General features: G+C 40.1%; 1 protein-coding gene across 1 annotated transcript in view; it reads right to left on the reverse strand.

Moving 5' to 3' along the window:
* basp1 (brain abundant, membrane attached signal protein 1) overlaps positions 1 to 4,096 on the reverse strand; it is a 54,487-nt gene extending 50,391 nt beyond the window's left edge. Inside the window, exon 1 of the mRNA XM_044219254.1 lies at positions 3,945 to 4,096. The gene's annotated coding sequence lies outside the window, so the exon portion shown is untranslated. The remainder of the gene's footprint in view (positions 1 to 3,944) is intronic.
* Between the last annotated feature and the right edge of the window lie 1,904 nt (positions 4,097 to 6,000).

The following is a 6,000-nucleotide window of genomic DNA, read 5'->3' on the forward strand; positions in this document are numbered from 1 at the left end:
CTAGCTCTGCACTTCCTTATAGCGTAAAACACAACACAGCCTGCTACCATAATACCTGCTGTACTTAAACATGAGACACACCCTCTGCACTCCTGCAATCTGTCTTACAGCACCACCTGACATCATCATCATCAGCTCATTTTGTCTGTCACTCTATCCCAGAAATCAAAGATTGAGGTGAGATTATTTCACCTGCTGTTTCTTATACTTATTGTAGAACTTGATGCAAGACTTTTCTAGAGTAAAGGGCCATTTTTTCCTTCATTCTAAGGCAGCAATCACCCTTATTCTGTCGTGTTTCAAGATGCTGAATCTTATGAGAATTTTAGGCCCAAAAACATAGTTTTTGTGTCAGAATGTACATTTTTTTCAGCAGTACAGTGACAATAGTAACAGCAGTGGTGACTCAACCTGCAGCTGCATCCATTGCATACACACACACACACACACAGGCACACACTCAGTTGCATGTGCGTTAAGCAGCAGCTGCAGCCTCCCATTATCCTGCTTCATCTCCTCTCCTGTAAGTTAACGAGCCTCTGTCTGCATCACATACAGGCTGACGGTTTAATTAAGACGGACGCTGCGTCGTATGAAACTCATCCTGTTGATCACATGACTCTCTGGAGCCTCGTCAAAGAGTGCATTTGTTTTTTTAAAGATTTGAAATCTCTGCAACGAGGGAACCACAAAGACAGACAAAGAGGGGACTTATTTGTCTGTCTGTCTGCCTCTCTTGTTAGTTTGACAAAAGTTTGTGGACATCTCTGTTACGACCCCTATAACGTCCTGTCGTCATAGACAGTACATGTGTCAGACAGTATATGTGACACACAGAGAGAGAGGGCGAGCGAGGTATCATTCCTATGTCTCTGCTCTGCTCTCTGACACACACACAGTCTGTCTCTCTCTCTCTCTCTCTCTCTCTCTCTCACACACACACCGTGAGCAGCCGACAGTGGCGGTAATGGATAAGACACCGTCATAACTTCTCATCAGGTTGCTGTTTGTCTCCGTCCAGCAGGATGAATGAGCGGACTCAGGGCTGGATTTATGAGAGCCAATCAGCAGACAGACACATTACTACAGTCGCCCCGTTACCATGGAGATCTTATAACATGGCTCAGAGGGAGACCATTGCTGCAAACACTTCGCCAGTTCAACAAGTACCTATAGAGCTTTGCATGAATATTAGAGTTAGAGCTGAGTTGTATATTGATGTAACACTGATGTCACAATACGAGACTGGATATTGTCTGGGTTTTAGCTTTTTCTAATATCGTGATATACAATGATGATAAGGACATATGACATCACAGTCACATTGCAGTGTATGAGCCAATCAGAACGCTCCATACATTCACATTATTAATGACTTTTTTCTGTTTAAAAACCTTCTGAAAGAACCCATACTTATAATAACTAACTAACCCATAACTGGGAGCACAATCTCACTACAGACATACTATAAGTCCATATTGGAGTATTATTAGTATACCACAAACTATACCATGAGAGAGTTAAAAGCTCATCATTGATTTTCATAGGCAGAAAACCAGTCTCTACTGCAATATTACATGGACGTTGTGGTAATACAAAGGAAATTAAAATATACCATTAATTATGTTTTTGAGTATACCGGACAAACTATAAACCTATTAGAGTCATTGTATAGGACAGTACTACTGTATGAAATCAGATTACGGACAAAATATTCTGATTACTTTCTAAAGTAAAGAAAACAATAACACAATGTGCAGGTGCACGTCAGCAATCACAGCTGTTCCTTAAACAAAAATGGAGTAATTATCAGCTAAATGTACTTCAGTATGCTCAACATGCAGAATGGACCAGTATACAATAACCTACAATTGGATTAGTAGTTCTGATGCGTTAACATGTAAACATCATTTGAATGTATTAGTTGGTCATGGTGGAGCTCATTTTAAACCCTACAACAGGATATAAAACGGTTAATGATTTTTGAATAAGCTTATCATGGGTTTTGTATGTAAAATGTTAATCTGTAAAGTAACTAGTGACTAAAGCTGCAGTGGAGTAAAAAGTATATTTCGCAAAATGTTGTGTAGTAGAAATATAATGCAGCATTAAGTGGAAATACTCACGCACAAGCACCAGAATTGTAATTGTAATTGAGTAATGCTTAGTTACTTTTCATCAATGCAGATCATTAAACAATTAATGACCCTAAAGGAATATTACATACATTTTGCATGTATATTATGGTGACATAATGGAAGATAACAAACATATTACATACAACAATTTCACTAAAATATCAACGTTGAATTCAGCAGATAAGCAATACCCTATATGACTACCATAGGAAAATCATAGAGGTAGAAAGTACCTGACATCCATCTGGGTCAGTATAAGCACCTGTCCTGTCGGATTCCTTTATACTGACCTCACATGGTGGAGTTCGGGCTTCAGCTAATGCTAATTTTTATTTCTTTGAATAATCGATTAGTCATTTAGTCTATAAAAGGACAGAAAGATACTGAAAAATCTCCATCAACACCCAAAAATATTCAGTTTACAATGATAGAATGCAGTGAAAAGCAGCAAATCTTCACATCTGAAAAGCTGGAAGCAGAGAATATTTGGCATTTTTGCTTTAACGATTAATTGATTATCAGCATTGCTCTTTATTAATTTTCTTTACATCAACTAATCGGTTAATCGACCAATTGAATCATTATTTCAGCATGATATTACAGTGAAAATACAGCATCTGATACAGCATCACTATCACTGTGGCTCCATTCACCCACAAAGCTCCGTCTAGCATCCTCCAACACACACACACACACACACACACACACGCGCGCGCGATCTCACCGCAACAAAAAGCAGCTCATTTTATTTCTATCATCTTTTTTTCCTCTGGACTGAACAAACAAATAGACCAAGAATTAAAATCTCTCCATCCTCCTCCTCTCCATCCTATTGATAGGCAAGGTGGCATCTCTCCCATCCACACCCTACTCCCAGTGCGCATGCGTGCCGCGGCAAACAAAGGACCAGGCAATTATCCGACGGAACATGGCTAATAAAGTTTGCTGCTGAAATAACATCCAACATCGACGCAGCAGTAACAGAAGCGGAGTGAAAGGATGAACTTAATGTCTGTGTACGTGGGGGGGGGGGATTCAGGTAAACCGCCAATTCTCCATCGACACCCCCTCCTTCTCAGTGCAATAAAACGGAAATATGAGATCAATAATTCATCTGAATCATGACATAATCTGGTTAGAGACTGAATGTGTGTGAGAGTGTGTATACGTGCGTGCCAGTTGCATGCAGCCAAATGGTGTCACACCTCCACACAGACAAAGAGGTGGGGCGAGCAGAAGAGGGCTCTTCTCGGCTCTGGATGTTGAACTGTTTACTGGCTGTAAATTATGAAGAAAAAACGCTCCCCTTTGCGTTGCCTAGCAGCCTGCGGAAATTATATAATCATAAACAATTTCAGGGCAATCAATAAATAATACAGTGCGTGTTGCGCGTGAGGAGACGCTTCTGTGCGCAGTCGAAGCGCATTTTTCCTCAATAAAAGTGTGAAAAACGAGAATCTGTGTCTGAAGGTGAAGCGCGTGTTCCTCGAGACTGTACACACCCCTTTTTTAAGCTCGTGCACATTTTTTTTTTCGCCTGGAAAAAAGGAGGATAGAAGAAGAATACATTTCTGGAATTTCTAAATTTTCCAATTCAGCTCAGTTTTTGTTGTTTTGCTTTTTGCCATCAAATTGACCGGATCTTTTGTCTCATTTCCTACACTCATCCACGCAGCGTGCGCCCCGGCTCCCCAGATGGAGAGATGGAAAAAAGACAAAAGGGATGAAAAAATACAGAAAAATAAAATAGCCACAACCCAAAGCGCTCTTTTGGAGGGAAACAGAGGGGAATAAACGGACCCTTACCGTGCACACTGAAGTTCCGACGCTCCCTCTGCTCTCCTCGCAGTTTCAAGTAGCGGCTGCTGTAATTTTTTGCGGCTTCTCCTGCGCGCCCAGCGGCTTGTGCCTGCTGCACGGTACGGTTCGACTCGGCGATCCTCCGCCTGCGCGCACACGCACCCAAACGCACACGCACGCGCGTCCATTGTGCACGCACGCACACAGTAGATGCACAACCCAAATTGTCCCCTCGAGGAAAATGTGGTTTACGGTCTTTCTATAATATCTAATAAAGCGTTATGACGCGTCAACAGTTTGAGCGAGTTTGTGCAGACAATACGGTACTTTATGGTGATTCATGATCATATACGATATTCAATTGTACTTTATGGTAATTTCATCGCCAGTGCTACCACTGTAATGTTCCTACAATATTCCAACATTTATCACAATAGCTCTGTTTCCAAAGAGGAAGTTACTTGCACCAAATATATTTAGGGCACTTGATGTGTATTTGTAAAATCTCTTCTTCGTGGTGGATTTGTGTTATTGGTAAATAATTACCCGAGATGTTTTATTGCGCTCTGGATGGGAATGTAAATGTCTCTGCGCTTGTTTTAGTGGAAATACTCCTCCATCATAAGTCTGTCTCAATGTTTGTTGTCTCTGTGCGCCCCCTGCCATTCACTGCAGCTCCAGACTGTTCCTGTCTTTAGTGTGGAGGACTTGTTGGTACTCTGGATGCACTTGACACCCTACAGGTGGAACTAGAACTCCGATCCTTTAGCTAATTAAACTCTCTGATCAGTAAATACTCCATTTGTCCTGCATTTTAGGTTAAGAAAAAGAAAGAAAGTGAAATGTACCTAGAATCCGTTCATCATTCGGAGGTTTTTCCCCTTTCTGGATGTTAAATTATTTATACATTAGTGTGTAAGCAAAGTTGGGTTTAATCTGTGTAAAGCATCATAACTATTAGTTCATTACATTCAAGCAACAAAAGCCTTTTCATCCAGCTCACAGATATAATCTGTTTTGTCACAGTGGAAAAGGTTTGGAGAACGTACGGTGCTTTGTTTTCACCAAACGTTTAAAATCTAAATATATTCTAGTTCACAATGATATAAAACAGAGAGAAGCAGTAAAGCCTCACATTTGAGAAGCTGGAACCAAAAGATATTGGGCATACTGCCTTGATAAATACTAATAATAAATAACTATGTGATGACTCGATTATCTTTTTTTATAATGAATTTATGTCCATTGACAAATCAATGATTCGACTTATTGTTTGTTATTGTAATAATACTAAAACATGGCCTGACATCTCCTGTGTCAAAATGAAGCTCAATAAAATGTAATATATTACATATATATATATATATATACATAAATATAACTGTTCGATCCATTTGATTAAACCAATTTCTAGAATTGCTACAAAATGATAGAGATGACAGTGATACAGTAAGAGTTTGGTGCTTTTGCCAGAGTTACTGAAGGCGTCTCAAGATGCACTTTGTGTTTACCAAAAGAAGGCGTCAATGTCGTACTTGTTGGCTGAAAATAAAATGTGCAATGTCAGGGCTTTCCATGCTGCTCAGTGGTTTCTTTGCAGTACTGACACTTAGACACCAGATGGTAGTGTTTGCAAAGAATTGAGACATCTCATTTGTCTCTATGAAACATTCTGCTGAGGAAGTGTCTCCTGATGATCCCGTGTGTTTGTTTGATTGAACCAATGAAAACCAGCACTCTAACAGTCAGCTTACCTGAAGGGACTGTGTGCGAATTAATGTGTTAAGCCATGAACTCGCCTCTTCTGTACCTTAAGCTTTTTGTGAACCTTTCATTTTGTGAAGCACATTTCCTCCAGTTCTGTGCTTCTACTTTTTAATTGGACGTTTAGTGGAGCAGCTGGTTACTCTGTAAAGTAAAAGTTGACATTCAGGACGAGATTACTAGGGTGCTGCAGGAAAACAACCTTGTGTCTCCAAAAGGCCAACCTTTTAGGAACGGTGTTGGGTCTCTGTAATTAATATTATAAAGAGCTAGACCTGCTCTATAGGAAAAGTGCAAT

The sequence above is a fragment of the Siniperca chuatsi genome, linkage group LG13 (assembly GCF_020085105.1).
Source record: "Siniperca chuatsi isolate FFG_IHB_CAS linkage group LG13, ASM2008510v1, whole genome shotgun sequence".
Taxonomy (NCBI): Eukaryota; Metazoa; Chordata; class Actinopteri; order Centrarchiformes; family Sinipercidae; genus Siniperca; species Siniperca chuatsi.